Source organism: Mustela erminea, chromosome 1, assembly GCF_009829155.1.
Source record: "Mustela erminea isolate mMusErm1 chromosome 1, mMusErm1.Pri, whole genome shotgun sequence".
NCBI lineage: Eukaryota > Metazoa > Chordata > Mammalia > Carnivora > Mustelidae > Mustela > Mustela erminea.
The window spans coordinates 125,820,521-125,839,798 of NC_045614.1; the positions used below are offsets into that span (position 1 = coordinate 125,820,521).

The 19,278-nt window shown below is 35.1% G+C and overlaps 1 long non-coding RNA gene across 2 annotated transcripts in view; it reads right to left on the reverse strand.

Annotated features, from left to right (window-relative positions):
• Window positions 1-19,278, reverse strand: part of LOC116589460 — a 54,212-nt gene that overhangs the window by 19,447 nt on the left and 15,487 nt on the right. The window contains exon 2 of one of the 2 annotated variants that reach the window (XR_004285291.1): window positions 409-830. This is a non-coding gene — a long non-coding RNA (uncharacterized LOC116589460). Of the gene's footprint in view, window positions 1-408; window positions 913-19,278 lie in introns of both variants that reach the window. The other variant, XR_004285292.1, reaches the window with a different exon arrangement.

The window sequence follows — 19,278 nt, forward strand, 5'->3', positions numbered from 1 at the left end:
TAAGAAGGTGGTTATTCACTTTTATCGCCACAGCAACCCACATGTCAGTTCAAGAAAATGCTAATGAAGAAAATTCTGTGATTTTGGAACTAGAACCAAATTACTTTTAGAATTAAAAGAATCAGAGTAGGGACAGCACAATCACTTATCTGATGAAACAAGAGAAGGCCTGATGGAGATCATCTTGGAGCATTAGGAAAACAACCTCCGGGTTCCTGCTGACAGGACACTTTTTCCAAATACTATTAATTATAATGCATTATTAGCTAGCTGCAGGCAGCGGACACCCCTTGCATGTTAACTAAAGTGCAGCAGCCATTTAGTTAGTGGGACCTGTTCAGTCTTTCAAATTGCCTTAATCATTAGTGAATTAGTTAAACTATAACATTAGGAGATAAAAATAATCACCTGTGTCCCTTGGAAACAAGTCTAAACTGGATCTGGTTGTCAGAGGCTCTGACTATGGATGTTCCTGACTTTGCAGATTGATGGATGACAACCAACACGGCTCCAGACTGAGCCAGCTTCACCCTGTCTCCTTAGGGTTATGCAATATCTTGATGTCATTGTTATAGGTTCATTCCTACTCCAGAGTGTTGTAGGTGTGTGAAACAGGCATAGGTACCATGGCCTTGATATTCAGTTCTCAATCAATCAGAGACTGATGATGCAGTTAGCAGATTTTTGAAACTCATGTTCCTTTCAGTGCTCTTTTTGGGCCATTTCACTGATTATTAATGGCTTCACTTGGAGAGGTCTGGAAATAATGCTGAAACTCAATCAAGCCTCCTTGGCAGTTGTGGAAAGAGGTTTTGAGTGTAGCTCAGAGACTGTGAAGAGAAGGTAAAATTGTGCTTTAGGATTATCTGTGGATTTTGATGATTAGCATATTCCTCTTCTGCTGCAAATCACCTAAAGTTAACAGAATAAACAAGGCTTAAATGGTATGATTTTGGTTCATGCTTTGATAACTGACCATAGGCAGAAAACATGGAGAAAAAATCCTCAAGTAACCTGAGAAGATAAGTACATTGCCTTTTATTTTATCCAAAATTTTTAAAAACATTAAGCTGATGTTTTAAATTTTATGTACAGTAAAATTCACTCTTTTTGGTATATAGTTCTATGCATTTGGACAAATATATAGTCCAGTAAACCACTGCTACAATCAAGATAAAGAACAGTTCCGTTACTCCCCCAAATTCCCTCATGCAGCCCCTTTACAAATTGACCCTGATCCTTTGCAAATACTACCATACTCTGATTTCTAGTCCTGTTCTGTCCTATCCTTTCAGATATCATATTAGTGGAATCATAGATTAGATAGCCTTTTGAGTCTGATTTTGTTCAGTTAGTCTAATATATTTGTGATTCATTCATGTTGTTGCATGTATTAAATTAATTAGAGAGGCCATCAGATGGAGGTGGCTTTAAGGCCTTGGCAGTCTATATGAGCAAACCAGAACCTAAGTCTGTAAATGCCTAGAGGGTGAGAAATCTAAAACTTGGGATGGATGATCACAACCAGCCAACTAGGCTTTCCCAAATAAAGCATCCCTATAGCCAATCAATTAATTTTTTGTTTGTTTCTGCATTTTCTCTTAGGAAGTCTTGCTCCTAGTTTCTGTTGGTGGAGTACTCCTAACCATGACCTTTTTGGCACTATCCAATTCTAATTGATTTTGCTCAAGTAAATTTTTTACTTATTAAAATGATTATTACTTATTAAATCATTTTTTAAATTATTAAATTTTAAATTGAGTTATAAAATTACTTATTAAAATTTATAATAAGTCTCAGTTTATCTTTAATAAGCGTCAGTTATCTTTTAACACATTTTTAGTTATTCAGTCTTCTTTATGGCTGAATAGTATTCTATAGTTTCTCTAACCATTCATCATATAAATGACTTGTGGGTGTTAAGTTTTTGAAGACTATGAAAAAAAACACTATAAACATTTATGTACCATTTTTTCATGAAACATACGTTTTTATTTCTCTCAAATAAATGCCTGAGTGTGAGATTACTGGGTCTTATGTTAAGTATATATTTAACGGTACAAGAAACCACCAAACTGTTTTCCAAAATGGCTTTACCATTATGCATTCCTGCCAGGAATGAATAAGGGTTCCAGTTATTTTGTATCCCTACTAGCAGTTGGTATAATTAGGTAGTTTTCTGTTATTGATTTCCAGCTTAATTTTTTCTGATTAGAGAACATACTTTATATGATTTTAGTTTTTTTTCCATTTATTAAGACATGTTCTCTGGCTCAGAATATGGTCTATGTTGGTGAGTGTTTCATGTGCACTTGAAAAAACTGTGTGTTCTGTTGTAGCATAGAGTGTTTTTAAAATGTTGATTAGTGTTTTTAAAATGTCATTTTTTTGTTTTGTTTTTTTACTGATTTTTCTGTCTACTAGTTCTATCATTTTCTGAGAGAACGGGTATTGCAGTCTTCAGCTATAGTTGTGGTTTGGCTGTTTTTTCCCTTTCATTTCTATTACTTCATGTATTTTGAACTCTTGTATTTAGGATTGTTGTATCATCTTGGCTAATTGACCCTTTTATTATATAATATCTCTTTTATCTCCCTTAGTATTTCTTGTTCTGAAATCTATCTGATATTAATATAGCCACTATAGCCTTTTTTAGTGTTTGCATGATATAATTTTTCAGTTCTTTCACTTTTTTTCTATCTGTGTCTTTATATTTATAATGGATACCTTGTAGACAGAACACAATTAAATCTTATTTTTTATGATGTCCAATCTCACAGTCTGTCTTTTAATTGGTTGTTTAGGCCATTTAAATTTATTACAATTATTAATGTAGTTGGATTTAAGTCTACTATTTTATTATTTGTTTTCTGTCTTTCCTATCTCTTTTATTTCTTCTGTTTTCTTTTCCCTGCCTTCTTTTATATACTTAATTATTTTTAATATTCCATTTTATTTATTGGCTTTTGGCTGTATTTCCTTATATTACTTTTCTAGTGATGGCTGTAGGTATTACAATATACATACCTAACAATTTATAGATTAATTAAAATTAATATATTATGCCTTCAAGTAAAATGTATAAGCCTTAAAAACATATAAGTCATTCTGCTCCCCTGCTTGTGTGTTATAATGTAATTATTACCTCTATGTATATTATTCTGTATACATTGAAAATCTTATCAGACAATGTTATATCCTTTGCTTTCAACAGTTGTACATGTTTTAAGGAATTTAAGATGAAAATAGTTTTAAAAAATATCTACCCAGATAGTTACCGATTCCTTAACTTTTCCTTTGTTCCTGAAGTTCCAAGTTTCCCTTTAGTATCATTTCCTTCAGCCTAAAGAAATGCTAAGGAAATGTCTTCAGCATTTCTTTTAGAGTAGGTATAATGGCAACATAAATCTCTTGGATTTTCTTCATCTGAAAATGCTTTTACTTTCCCTTCATTCCTAAAAGATAGATATTTTGCCTAGATATACCAACTTATGTTTTCATAAGCAATGTATCAGGGCCCTGTTTTCTTAGCACTCTTGCTAGTATTCAGTGGTACTATTTTTGATAGATTTGCTGATTTGACAGGAAAAAAATGGCATCTTATTTTTTAGACAATAATATTTGCCATTTTCCCACTTTTTTAAAAAAAGATTTTATTTATTTATTTGACAGAGAGATAGAGATCACAAGGAGGCAGAGCATCAGGCAGAGAGAGGGGAAAGCAGGCTCCCTGCCAAGCAAAGAGCCTGATGTGGGACTCAGTGCGGGTTGATCCCAGGGCCCTGAGATCATGACCTGAGCCAAGGCAGAGGCTCAACTCACTGAGCCACCCAGGCTCCCCTTCCCCCCACTTTATTATGGATTTGTAAAAGACATACTCAAGTGTTTAATTCCTAGGTAGAAAAGCTCTTTTTTTCCCTTTGCTTTTATTTAGAAAGATGTTTTACACCCCAAGGTTAAATAAATATTCATCTACATTTTCCTTTGACTCTTTTAGTGGTTGTTTCCTAAATTTAGCACTCTTCTCCATTTGCCTAATTGTTTTTGTTAGTGTGAGGTAGGCATCAAACTTTATTTTTTCTAACTAGTAAGTATGTTCAGAAATATTTATCAAGTTATATATACTTTCCCCTTGTTTGAAATACCTACTTTGTTAAGTATTTTTTAATTTTTATTTTAATTTTTATTTTAATTCCAGTTAGCTTACTCTAACTGTGCTAGTCAGTGCTATTATTTATTCCATTTTACAGATGAAACAGGCACATGGATTTGAAACAATGTGAGCCAAATCAGACACGCAGATAGTAAATAAACAGAGTCAGGACTCAAATCCAGGCTATTTAAATCCACTGACCATATTGCAAAGCTCTGTGGCATGAGATCAGCACTGGACACAGATAATTCCAGCAGCAGAGGATGTTTGAACTAAATGACATTTGAAGTCTTTTCCAATCATGAGAATATGTCACACAGAATTTTCATGCAATCTCCATGCAATCTCCAACTGTAACTGGATTTGCCTAGTTGTAAAACTTATGCCACCCCCATAGATACTCCTAACATTTTTTACCATTCTAAACTCTACTGTTATTATAATTGCCATTTTAAAAATAAGGAAACTGAGACACAAGGAAGGGTAAGTAAATGTACAAGGCCACTTGGATTGCAGATTGGGGTAGTTTGCTCCAGAGTCCTTGCTTTTCACCCTGGTCTGATATGCTGAATTCTGTCTCATCTGTGAATTTCAAGAGCAGGTAAGATGAGACCATGACTTTATGTGCCCTTTACAAGGTATTTGTAAAGGTATTTGTGGTACAAGCCATCTTCCGGGGTTGCTCAAATGCCATCCCAGCCTCCACTCTCTCCCATCTCCACCACTCAACACAATCTTATCCTCCCTTCAAGGAGCACTAGAGAGGACACTCTAAAGATGTGTTGTTAGGAAATACAGCTTTCACTGGGTCCGAAGAAGGTAAAAGACCTTGCTTTGGCATGAAGGGCTATATGGAGAAATGTCTTTCTTTCCAGCTTCTCTCAGTTCTTAGCTACCTTAGCTTTTATTCCCTTCCAGGATGTTTGTGTGAATAGGTCTGAATCCTGCCTTAAGAGGGTCCCCCTGCCCTGGAGAGGCCTGGAGGTAGGGAGTTAAAGCCAACATTACTCTGGGGTTTAGCAATTCATCTGTCCTTGCTTCTTTTTGTCATCAGTGTGGTAAGACCTTAAAGGTCAAGTAGGAAGTGTGGGCTTTGAGAAAGGGGCGATGAAGACCTATTCAGATTTGGCCTTAGGTTAAAAAGGCAAAAGGAGTCCTCCTCCTTCACTCACAGGTCACCTAGTTTAGCAAGGCCAGGATGTCTTGGGGTCAACAGGAGTTGGGGTCAAAGTTATACAGGAAAAAGCAATGTATATTCTCCTGGAATATGTCCACTGTGTATGGCTCTCTTAAGGAGATTGTAATGGTGAGTGGTTGGCCACCTCTTTTTTCTTCAGAGAAAAACCTACACCATAAGACTGCCCATGGGAATGGAATAACCATTTCTAATGAAAGAAATGTAAATCTTCACTCAGAATATGGCTAAAGAAATGTTCCACTGTATGCCTCAGAAATTTTTTTTTTCAGTCCTAAGGGTCCTTCCAGTTCAGATTAGGACAGATCAGACAGATTCAGAATAGGGCAATCTCTGGATCCAATGAAAAATAAGCTGAAATCTCAGTGAAGGCCAGTGCATTTGATATCTTCAAAGCAAGAGATGACCCATCACTCTCTTCAGTAAGTTGAGGAAGGGCTATGAGATCTAAGTCTTAAGATCAGTGTCTGGTATATAGTTAATGCTCTATGAGTGTTATCGCAAAACTAATAAGACACTAGTCACAATACCAGAGTGATAAATTATTTTTCAATGATGAAACACAGTTGTGAAGCAACCTGGATACTCCTGTTGACTTAACCTGATCCCAAGGGAAGCCAAAACGACATGGTTCTCAGTAAACAAGGAATGCTAGCAAGTGAGGGGAATTGTTAACGATTTAAGTATCTTGTAGCATTAGGCTCTGAGATTGTTTCAGATTGGAACATTCCTGCTATAGTCATGTTAGTATATTTATCAGGCAAGAATTATGGGCCTAGAGGGTCATCTGGTCTGCACTAATCTATTGTAGCAGTTATGATAATGCTATAATAATAACTTGGTAAGCACTTATTATGTCCTTTATAAAGATAAATATTCCCTCATTTATTCTTCATGACAATCCTGTAAACTAAACACTATTACAGATAAACTAAGATATTACAGATAAACTAAGATTTAGAAAGATACACATGGTCCCTTTGGGATTTTGCCCTCATAGTTTTCTTGACAGTGCTATTATTATTAGTGCTGACACACATTTGTCAGTCCTATTCATCCCTCAAGACTTAGTTCTAGTGCCCCCTATTCTAGAAACCAGGTTCCAACTCCCCTTCTTGGAGCTGCTTCTAAGCTAGGCATCCTTCCTCTCTTCCCCCAGATCTCTGCATTACCTCTGCAAAGCACTTGCTATATTAAAATTTCTCAGCTGTCTCTAAGGCAGGCTGCATCTTGTTATGACTAAATCTTTCTTTCTTTGCAAAGATGCTCAATATCTGGCAGCAATTATTATTCAGTAGAATGAATACTATAACTGGTGTTGAGTAGATGCTCAAATACTTGGGGAATCACAACTTAGATGATGGTAAAACCTTTAAGTATTAAATGAGTGACTGGGCTAAGAACTCGTCAAGGTGCCTTCTAATCCTGAGACTATAGTTTTGAGACTCCGATTTGAGCCTACCTGGCTTGAGTAGATGATGTTAATCTTCACTGAGAAAAGAGAAGTGGGTTCAAGAGGAAGATAAGGAAGTCAGTTCTGAATTCAAATGCCCTCCCTCCCAAAATTGCCCCTTCAAAGTTGGTAAACTCATCTAAAAGTAGAAGAGCCAAACATTTTCTTAAAAGAAAAAAAACAGGGGTGCATGGGTGGCTCAGTTGGTTGGACGACTGCCTTCGGCTCAGGTCATGATCCTGGAGTTCTGGGATCAAGTCCCACATCGCATGGGGACTCTGCTTCTCCCTCTGACCTTCTCCTCGCTCATGTTCTCTCTCACTGTCTCTCTCTCAAATAAATAAATAAAATCTTAAAAAAAAAAAAGAAAAAAACAAAACCCATAATTATTATAATGCTATCCTATATGACACCACTTCTAATTAAATCTCTACATAGTTTTTTTTTTTAACAAATAATCCAATGTAAATAATATCTTCAAAGAATAAACTGCTTAGTTATATAATACAGATTATATCTTAAAGGACATGAAAATGCTATATAGGAAGAGAAAAGAGACAGGCCACAGAGTCAGCCCCCCACTGTTACCAAATGGCTACTACAACAATAGCAGTGGGCTTCTGCTAGGCTCCATTCACAACCCGCATGAACTGCTTGGAACATTTGAAACAACATATGGAAGAATGGAACAACACACTGATTTTTCCTGTGACCTTCACCAAGGTGTCTCATGCAGTAGTCATTCTTTTCTGCCATCTAAGGGCTGCATGAATTGTAAATCAGTTCAAAACTGATAAGCACTCATCAGATCCCACTTAAACTCTGTTCCAAAACATAGTTGTTTCTATTAGTCCAAAATCTGTCATAAAACTTTCACTCTCGGAAACCCATTGTGAGAATTTCTCTAAGTAGTAAGCATATTTGTTTCACTTAAACCTTGGAAACAAGCTTAGCAAAATGTAAAATGATTCGTTTTGTCTTGTTTTTAAAGTCTCTTTATTGCAGGAAAAATATTTTAAAGGGTCTCTGGTAGAAGGCAGGTTTTGACTGCCAATGCCATAATCTAATTTCACCACAAATACTGACTAATTCAAAAATAGCAAAAGAGAGTGGTCTCCAATTACCTATTATAGAGCCAAGTTTAATCTGAGTATGGTAGGCATATTAAACTCATTTGTGGAATTGAATACAAGATAATACAGTCATGTCCTGATGCAAATCTATAATTTCAAGTCGAGTTTGCCAATAACAGTGTTACTGTGGTACAAATTCAAAGTTTAACATGCCTGTGTTCACGTGCTTTCCAAACACATTTCAGAGTCCACTTGTACAGATAAGCTCTGAAATCTGCTATTTTGGATTTTATCCAAGAAATGCTCTACAACCAAAAGGGGTTTGGTTATTTTAATCACCTCTCCTTAAGCAATCCATTTCTTTTAGCCCTAAATGTTGAAAACTAGTTCATTAATTTCAACCAAAATCTGCCTCCCTGAAATTTCTTCTACTTTTCAGGTGAGAACACTTTCCAGGTAAAAGTTTCAACAGCCTAATTTCAGCCTATTATGAAGAATGATTTTGGGTGGGGATGTGAGTGGAGAGGGCCAGAGGAAGAAGGAGAGAGAGAGTCCTAAGACACAATCTGCGTTCATGACCTGAGCCAAATCAAGAGTCAGATACTTAACCAACTGAGCCACCCAGATGCCCTAAGAATGACTTTCTAACAATTCAAGGGCTTCAGTGGACAGTGAGTTCCCTATCAACATGACGACTACATCAATTGAGTACACATGAATTACACATACACTATGTGCTAGACACTCTTTTAAGTGCTTTGCCTATCTTCAATCTTCTATCGCGACAACACCTTTAAGTCAGTGCTATTATTTATTCCATTTTACAGATGAAACAGGCACATGGATTTGAAACAATGTGAGCCAAATCAGACACGCAGATAGTAAATAAACAGAGTCAGACTCAAATCCAGGCAATTTAAATCCACTGACCATATTGCAAAGCCCTGTGACATGAGATCAGCACTGGACACAGATAATTCCAGCAGCAGAGGATGTTTGAACTAAATGACATTTGAAGTCTTTTCCAATCATGAGAATATGTCACACAGAATTTTCATGCAATGTGAACATTTTCACTTAACCACTCCTTCCCCAGAGTCTAAAATTTAGTTACCTCTCTAATGTGCTCCCTTGGATGCTTGTACTTCCTCTATAATGACACCTACCCAATTGCTTTACAAAACTAAACTTTCTCAGAATAAGGACTAATTCTGCCCTCTCTCTCTTTTTTTAAAAAGATTTTATTTATTTATTGGACAGACAGAGATTACAAGTAGGCAGAGAGGCAGGCAGAGAGAGAGGATGAAGCAGGCTTCCTGCTGAGCAGAGAGTCTAATGCAGGGGGGCTCGATCCCAGGACCCTGAGATCATGACCTGAGCTGAAAGCAGAGGCTTTAACTGAGTCACCCAGGCGCCCCTATTTCTGCCTTCTTAATCATTATATCCTGAATATCTAACACAGTGCCTGGCACAAAGTTGGCAGTGAATTTGTTGAGCAAGTTAATAAAAGATATAACAAATCATTAACATCAGTAACATCCCATTTTTCTACAATTTAGTCTTACTGCAGAACTAGACTCTAAAATGAAGACTAGAGGAAAACAGATACATAATAGAAATTAACTGTCTTTAAAAAGCATATTCCATATCCCTTTCTGCTTACTGTATGTTGCTTACTGAAATATGTATGTATATATTTAACAAGAGATTAGTTAAATAAATTACTATCTTTTCACACAGTAGAGTATTGGACTTCTATTAAAAATGATGTTGGAAAAATAAGTTAATCACACAGAAACACATTTTCAAGGCACTAATTTTTCTTTTAATTAACCAATAAACCCACTTTTTGTTCATTTGAGAAAAGAAAAAAGAAAAAAAATTAAATGGTATTTATACATAAACATTACTGCAAGGATGTGTTATAACTCTAAGTAGCAATAATGTTTCTGTCTGTTACAGAATTGGAGATGAATTTTTCTTTTGACAGGTGAAGTTTTTTTCTATTTCATTTTTCTTTATGTTCTAAATTTTCCACAATGAACATGTAAAGAGGAAAAATAAAGGGTTGTGGGTTTTGTTTCATTTTTGCTAAATACAAATGAATTACTTACATAAAATAATTAGAAAGGAATGGGTTCAACTTCTATCCTGTACTCAATTTTCTCTTTTTTTCCAATACTTTTTTTTAAATTTCATTTATTTTTATTGGACAGACAGAGATCACAAGTAGGCAGAGGCAGGCAGAGAGAGAGTGAGGAGGAAGTAGGCTCCCTGTGGAGCAGAGAGCCCAATGCGGGAGGGGATCGATCCCTGACAAGGCAGAGGCTTTACCCACTGAGCCACCCAGGCGCCCCCTTTTTCCCAATACTTTAAATGAAATGCCATATGTGACTTTGTGTAAGGGGAAGGGGTGGCTTTTGGGAAATATTTTTTCAAAGTGGAAACAAACAGAAGACCATCCTTACCCAAACTTGACTAACATATTCAGAGGCTAACTGCTGGCATGAATTTCTTCATGGTTTTGCCTTTCTCTGTGCATTGTAATGATACTAACTCCCCAATGAAGTGATTTAAACAAACAAGAAAGCAATAACAAATCCTGTATAACAGCGTACCGCTAAAAAGAAAAATGAGAGCTAGATGCAGAAATGGAAAAAAATAAACAAGTTTAAGGAAGTGATAGTTCCTGGCCTAGAACTATGTATTTTATGGGGGAATCATATACAAAAATTCCAAGCCAAAAAAAAAAAAAAAAAATTCTAGATGTTTTCTTTAGTTCTTATTTTTTTCCCTCCAAATCTGGAATCCCAGATTTGGCAACTCCTGAAAAATGTTATGCCAATATTCTATCTTCTTAATTTATTCCTTCGCCATAACAACAGGAAAGAAAGGGTGGAAAGAGACAAGGGAGGAGGATAAGAAAGAAGACAGAAGGGAGTGAGCAATGCTGGCTGTTGGTCCTTGTAATAGAATCCAATTGTCCACTGATACAAATAATGGTTAGGAATTTTTTTTTTTTTTAAAAAGAGGAGGAAGAGGTGCATATGTGAAGGAGGGTGTGCCTGCAAGTCATTGAAAACTGGCTTTCTTTCCATCCATTTGGGAAAAGATTGAAGTTTGATGACCAAAATCGGGAGTAGGAATAGAAAGTGTGGAGGTAACACTCCAAATGACAGCATGAGGTAACCAGAAGATAAACAGCTCCATATCTCCATACCTTGGAGTCATATAAGCAATAACCTGGGGGGGGGGCAACTGGGTGGCTCAGCAGGTTAAACCTCTGCCTTCGGCTCAGGTCATGATCTCAGGGTCCTAGGATCAAATCCCACATTGGGTTCTCTGCTCAGTGGGGAGCCTGCTTTCCCCCCTCTCACACTCTCTGCCTGCTGCTCTGCCCACTTGTGATCTCTCTCTCTCTCAGTCAAATAGATAAATAAAATCCTAAGAAAATAAAAAAAGAAAATAAAAAGCCTGGGAACCAGGTCCACCTACCCTAAGGACCCACCTCTGCATAGATAGGAAAGATACGAGGCCATTTTCTGATGAACACTGGACTTAAAATCAGACATGAGATATTCTATGTGCTAGCAGCTTGACTTGACCTGAATGGATTTTTGCATATGCCTGCCAACTACAGTTCCTGAAGTTCTCCAAAGTGCCCCCAGGGGAAAGCACTCCTTGGTGAAATATATACTAAATATTTAGTGAGATTTTATGTAAAATGACATATTATTTCTAGTTTCCTGATGAATTACAAAATCACTCTTGCCTGTTTTCCTTCTCACTGAGTAAGTCTCTCTTTCCTTTTTGAAATTGGCATCATCACATCCCATACTAATTTACCTGTTCAGCTCTCCACAACAAAGGTATACCTGGTCCAAAATGCCAGGAGTGTTAATGTTGAGAAACCCTAGCTTATATGTATATATGACTTCAATTATATTATCTGAGTGCCATTTTATTCATCCCTAAAATGGAAATAAAAATACCTCCAAAGTATTTACTGATCTGTAAAAATACGAATCTGGGGGGCACTGGGGTGGCTCAGTCATTTAGTGTCTGCCTTTGGCTCAGGTCATGATCCTAGGGTCCTGGGATCCAGGCCCACATTGGGCTCCCTGATCCTCGGGAAGCCTGCTTCTTCCTCTCCCACTCCCCCAACTTGTGTTCCCTCTCCCACTGTGTCTCTGTCAAATAAATAAATAAAATCTTTAAATATATATACAAATTTTTTATTCAAGACCACCTACCTCATACGCAATAATACTAAACATTACTAAATCGTGGATGTAGATATCTAAGTGTAGTTATCTTTGTGCTATATTACAATCTTGGTACTTGCTTGATGTCTATGGTTCTACTTGTACTCCTGACTCCCTTTGTGCCTGAGCATGATAATTGTACTCCTGGACCCTCGTCTTTTTCTGCCTGGGTTCCTTACCTATTCTGTCTGTTAATATAGTCTTCCCTTGTGTAATCATTTGACTCTCACTGTTCCTTGGCTCTATGTGAAGCCCAAGGAATAGTGTTAGAGCTTGAAATTCTTTCATGCATTACTGAATTTTATGTATACAATAAATTTCATGATATAATTCTTTAATAATTCTTTAAAATGAACTTTGCTTTTTGTTTTCTTAACATGCTCATCATTAAAACTTTTAAAAAGATAGCAACAAAGATATTTGAAACATTTAATCTCCAAACCTAGAAATATCTCTGCCATTATTTTGTCTTTTTTCAATGCATGTTTTTTTTCTTCCATTAAAAAGTGTTGTGATGTTAATACTCTTCTGTAATTTTTTCCCATTTAATAATACATTGGGAACCTCTTTCCATTCTCTAGCATCATTTTTAATGCTTCATAGTAATCCAGTATATAAGTATATTAATTTATTTAACCAACTCTGTATTGTTGGGTAATTAGGCTGCTTCCAATTTTTACCTTCTACAAATATGTCCTTCTAAATATTTTTAAAGCAAATCTTTGAGCATTCTTACATTCTTCCAAAAACTGGGATACATGAATCAAATGACATGCGAAAGTTTTGAGTTTTGACATACAGTGTCAAACTGAATGGGAATTTTACTTCAAGTTAATGAATTTTTTGGTTAGTAGGGGTTCATAAGCCATGGGATATTCTTCATCCAGGTTGGTTTCTCACTACAGTGGCTTCTCATCACTTATCTGTGAAATGAAAGTCAAAATAAGGCTAGCAATTGGTGGTGATTAGTCAGTACCATCATCCCTACTGTTAGCTAGCTTTGAGTTATCCTGCGATTCAATTCCACTGAACTTTAGTGACTACCACGTAGTACTAAAAACAATGTGGAGACTACAATCTGCCTACCTTGAAAGTGTTTATAATTTAGTGTTCACATATAATTATTACATAATACAAAATGTGGTAAGTTCAATAAAAAAAAATTACAAAGTGCTATGGGAAAAGGAATATTTCTGAATAGAATGTTTGGGAGGTTTACATAAAGGAAATGGAATTTAATATGGACTTTGATAAAGATAAGGTCAGACTTTGACTGGCAGTGGGCAGAAAGGCATCTTGGGTACGAAGACATACAAAGTAAAATGCCCAAGGACAAGAAGGTGTGTGACATTCACAACAAAGGGAAGTGGGGGCAGCAATTGAGATGTCTCATGAGTATTGTTAATGTAAGGCAATAATGGGAGATACACCAGGGAAGCAGACTGATAATCAAATTTTAATACATTGCTGAGAAGCAGAAACTATATGGAGGGAAATAGGGAGTTAATGAAGGGGAGAGATATGTTGTAGAAAGGTTAGTGTGTCAGCAACGTGGATCACAGAGGCACCTCATATTGGGAAGTACTTAGTAGTCCCGTAAGAAGCAAATAAGGATCCTCATCCCCTCCAAAACCCACAGTTTGTCTCAGGGAGGGCGGTAGGGGATTGGGTGAACCTGGTGATGGGTATTAAGGAAGGCACTTATTGCACAGAGCACTGGGTGTGGTGCATGAACAACGAATCTTGGAACACTGAAAAAAATTAAAAATTAAATTTTAAAAAAAAAAAGAGGAAGTAAATAAGGACCTGGGAAAGTAAAGGGGCAGGTAAAGAGGCAGACTGTGAGTCAAAGAAAATGTATAGCTGAAACTCGTTAAGTTACATAGGATATAATAACAAAAGGAAGAGTAAAAACTGGCAAAATTAAAAAGCTGAATTTGTAGTCTGTGTTCCCCTACACATGCACCCAAGTTTTTTCCTAAATAAACATACAATTGTCAACAGACTGTTCACCGGTTTATTTAGCTTTATTTGAAAAGCACCAGCACCACCTGGTGACAATATTTCAGATTGCTCCTCCCTAACAGTCCTGATTCCTTCTTTCAGTTGTTTTTTTGAAAAAATTTCACACATACATCAAAAGTTGAAAGAATACTAAAGTAAACACCCTTATACTATCACCTATATTTACCAAAAGTTAATGTTTTGCTACACTGGCTTTATCTTTTTCTATATGTGGTCATATACTAAACCATTTGAAAATAAATTATAGACACAAAAACACTTAAGCTCCAAAATTTTCTGCATCAATCTCCTAAGAAAAGGATATCCTCTACATAAACACAGCATCATCACCTGAACTGAAAAATCAACAACAATTTTACATCATCATATAAAACGCTATAGATGTTCAAATTTTCCCAGTTTTCATAAAGATGTATGTTTTTTATCCAAGATCTAATCAAGATTTATACTTCGCAATTGGTTGTTGTTTCTAAGGTCTCTTTTAATCTAGAACAATAGAACAATTTTCGCTACCTTTTTTTCCCCACTTCTCATGACACTGCCACTTTTTAAACATCCAGACCAGTTAACTTAGAGAATGTCCCATATTCTGAATTTGCCTGATTATTATCCCCATGATTAGGTTCATAGTAAACATTTTGGCAAGAATAATTCATAGGTGACTAGTTTAATTGCGCCTCTTCAGGAAAAGTTAATGTCAGCTGAGTTCTACTACTGGTGTCATGAAGTTTGATCACTTGGTTAAAGTCGTGACTGCAAAATTTACCCCCTATAATTAATGTCATGTGGAGTGTTACTTTGAGACCATGTGAATATCTTCACCCCAACAAATCTTTACACAAAGGTTTTGACATACATTGACACTCCTTACCTATGCCAGTTATTACACTGGAAATTGCAAAATGATGATTTTCTATATCATTCTTTTAACATTAATTATTAAAGAGAAACAAAAATAAATTAACCTACCTACAAATCAAACTGATAAGAAAAGGGAAAACAATGATTCAAGCCGATTTTGACCAAGTATTCTGTACATCTTTAGTGAGCTATATTTCAAAGACATAAAGAACAGAAAATGAAATTTTAAACTTTACTTAGTGGTACATTATCAATAATCCTATAGGTATCATAATTCTGAAACTTTCCATTTAATTATAGAATAAAACAAGTAAGCAGACATAGTCATAAAATTAGGACCCAGGATTTCACTGTAAAAGCAAAAAAAATACATATATAAAACAAAATCAGGTGAGGAAAAAATGCTATAATGTTACATTTAAATTAGAATTATCAATACTAACCATGATTTAAGAAAAAAAATTATTTCTTAGTTAAACTAAGATACTGCAGTAGCAACAGCATAGCTAGCTCCCAGATCTTGGTTTCTCATATGCTTACTAGCCATTTGTGTATCTCCTTTGTGAAATGTCTGCTCAAATCTTCTACCTATTTTTATTGGATTGATGGAGTGGAAGGACTTTTTGTATTCTAGGTAAGAGTTCATTATCAGATCTATGTTTGTGAATATTTTCTCTCACTGTATGGCTATATTATTTCTTTTCTTAACAGTTTTTTGTTTTGTTTTATTTTGGGGTTTCCTTGTGTGTGCAGGGATGGAGGGAGGAGCAGAGGGTTAAGGAGAGGGAGAATCCCAAGCAGCCTCCACACCCAATGCAGAGCCCAGTGTGGAACTCAAAACTCACAACCCTGAGATCATGACCTGAGCCAGAATCAAGAGCTGGACACTTAACCAACTGAGCCACCCAGGCACCACTTAATAGTGGGTTTTTTTTGATGAATAATTTTTAATTATGGTGACGTCTAATTTACCCTTTTTTTCTTTTATGGTTATTGCCTTTTTGTGTTCTGCCCAAAAAACTTTTGCCTACTCACAAATCACAGATACTCTTCTCAGATCTTTATAGCTTTAGTTTTAAGAATTTTTTTCAATTTAAGTCATTTAAGTTTCAAAAAAATCTTTATAGCTTTACTTTTTATGTATTAGTCTATGATCTAACTAAAAAATTTTTTATGATATGAAGTAAGCATGAAGGTTAATTTTTCTCTATGGGTATCCAATTATTCCAAAATCACTTGTTAAAAAGATTTCCCTTTACCTATCAAATGACTTTGGCATCTTTGTAAAATCAAATACCTGTATAATTGTGAGTCTAATTCTCTCTCTTCTGTCCTCTGACTTACATGTCAATTCTTATGCTAGTACCATACAGCTTTGATTACTATAGCTTTATAGTAGTCTTGAAATAAGTAGTTAGGTCTTTCAACTTTGCTCTTTTTCAAGATGCTTCAAATATTATAGATCCTTTGCATTTCCAAGTAAATTTTAGAAAAAGGTTGTCAATTTCTATCAAAAGCATGGTGGAACTGTGGCTAGATTGTGCTGAATCTACAATTAGTTTGAGAAGAACTAACATTTGAGTCAGTTCAATATTAAATCCATGAACATGGTATGTATTTCCTTATAAAGTAATCCTTTTTTCTCAGCAAGATTTCATAGTTTTCAATGAAAATATCTTGCATTTCTTTTATTAAACTTATTCCTAAGTATTTTAACTTTTTTGATGCTATTGTGAGTGAAATTTACTTTTTATTTTATTTTCTAGTAGTTTAGGATGATATACGAAAATAGCGTATTAACCTTGTATTCCTGAAATTTTCGAGTAGGTATTTTGTAGATGTCTTAAAATTTTCTCTGTAACACCTGCCCAAAAAAACAGGACAAAAAACAAAGCAAAAACTAAAACAGGTTTTCTCTTCTAATCTTTATGCCTTTCATTACTTTTTCTCATCTTATTGAAAGGGCTAAGATCTTAAAGACAATGAGTATAAATAAAGAGAATGGGTATTCGTGCCTAATTCTTAATCTTTGGGTAAGCATTCAATATTTCACCATTATGTAGGTTTTCATATATGCCATTTTCACATATTCCACTTATTAGATCGAGGAAGTTCTCTTCAAGTTTCTGAGAGTTTTTAACAGCAAATGAATAAAGTTTACCAAATGCTTTTTCTGTATCTATTGAAATGACAATATAGGGTTTTTTTTCCTTTTTCTGTTAATATGGTGACTTACTTTCATTGATTTTCAAATATAAAGCAACCTTTTAATCCCGGGAATAAAACTGACTTGTCACCAAATATTATCCTTTTTATGTATCACTGGATTTGATTCACTAATAGTTGATTATGGATATTTGTGTTAAGATTATTGGGGATGATGATCTGTAATTTTCTTTTCTTATAAGGTCTCTGTTAGGTGTTGTATTGGGTTGTGCTGGCCTCTTAAAATGAATGGGAAAGTAGTAGTTCCTCTATTTTTTGAAGGAGTTTGTTGGAATCGGTTTTATATTTATATGCTGCATAGAATTAAACAATAAAACCACCTGGACTTGGGAGTTTTTGTTATGGGAAGGTTTTTAACAATGAATCCACTTTTTAATGGAAATAGGATTATTTAAAGATGTGTCAATTTAAGTTTTCTTTTGTCCATTTTAGCCAAGATGTCAAATGCATTGCTTTAAAGTTGTTCGAAACATTCTCTTATTATCCTGTTACTTTCTTTAGAGTTTCAGTGATCACTCATCTTTACTTCCTAATAATACTGGTTATTTTGGTCTATTTTTCTTAATCAGTCTGGATAGGAGCCCATCAGCTTTGCTGATCTTTCCAAAGAATAAACTTTAGGATTTATGAAATTTCTGTATTGTTTTTCCGTTTTCACCTTTCATTGATTCCTACTTCAATCTTTCTTTTTCTTTTTTTCTACTTATTTTGGGTTTACTTTGCTCTACTTTCTCTGGCTTCTTAAAGATTTTATTTTTTTTTTTTTTATTTGACAGACAGAGATCACAAGTAGGCAGAGAGGCAGGAGGAAGCAGGCTCCCCGCTGAGCAGAGAGCCCGATGTGGGGCTCGATCCCAGGACCCTGAGATCATGACCTGAGCCAAAGGCAGAGGCTTAACCCACTGAGCCACCCAGATGCCCCTTGGGAGATTTTTTGACTTGTTTTATGACCCAGCACATATTCCAGTCTGGTAAACTTAGCAATGTCCACGCAAAAAGACTGTGTGTTCTTCAGTTGTTTAGTGAATTGTTCCACTAATGTCAGTTAGGTAAATGTGGTTAATAGGTGTTATTCAAATCTTTTATGTCTTCCCTGATTTAAAAAAATCTATCAATTATTGACAAAAAGGTATTAAAATCTCCAACTATAATTGAGGAGCTATCTATATAATTATATATATATAATTATATATTAATTCCATCAATTATTTCATGGTTTGAAGTCCTGTTGTTACACACATATACAATTGTGATTCTTATGTCTTTCTGATAAATTACTTTTTGTATGATTATAACATATCTCTCTTTATTGCAGTACTATCTCCGAGTAATACTTTTCCTTGAGTCTACTTTACCAATATTAATATAGCACTCCAGATTTTTGTTTACTTATTGCATCATGTATCTTTTCCTATTTTTATTTTCAAAAACACTGTATGTGCCATATGTGCATGTATGATATTCATCTATAAATATATATGGCATGCCAAATATACATATATATATTTATATTTATGTTTTTATTTATTTATTTATTTTTCTCCTCTCTTGAAGATAGCACATAGTTGGGTCTAACTTTTTTATATAATTTGAAAATCTCTGCATTTGTTGGAGTGTTTCTAGGAGTCTTCTTATAATTACTGAATGTGATTAATGACATGCTTTAAGTCTACCATTTTATTACTTTGCTTTCTGCCTATGTTCCCTGTTCTTTGCTCCCCTAATCCTCCTTTTGTCTGTTTTTGAATGAACTACTGTAAAAACACAGAAAATCATTTTATCTGCTCCCTTTTACTTATACCACTTTCCATGAAACTTTTAATGGTCACTACAGAGATTTCAATATACACCCTTAACTTTTCTCACTCTACTTAACATCAACACTGACCACTTCACATAAAATGTGGTAACTATACAATCTGTGGATTGCCTTTTTTTTTAACAAAATTTTTTTAATTTTCAAAAAGTCCAAACTGCCTATTTTTTTCTTGGTGTCATATATAAGAAATCATTGCTGAATCTAATGT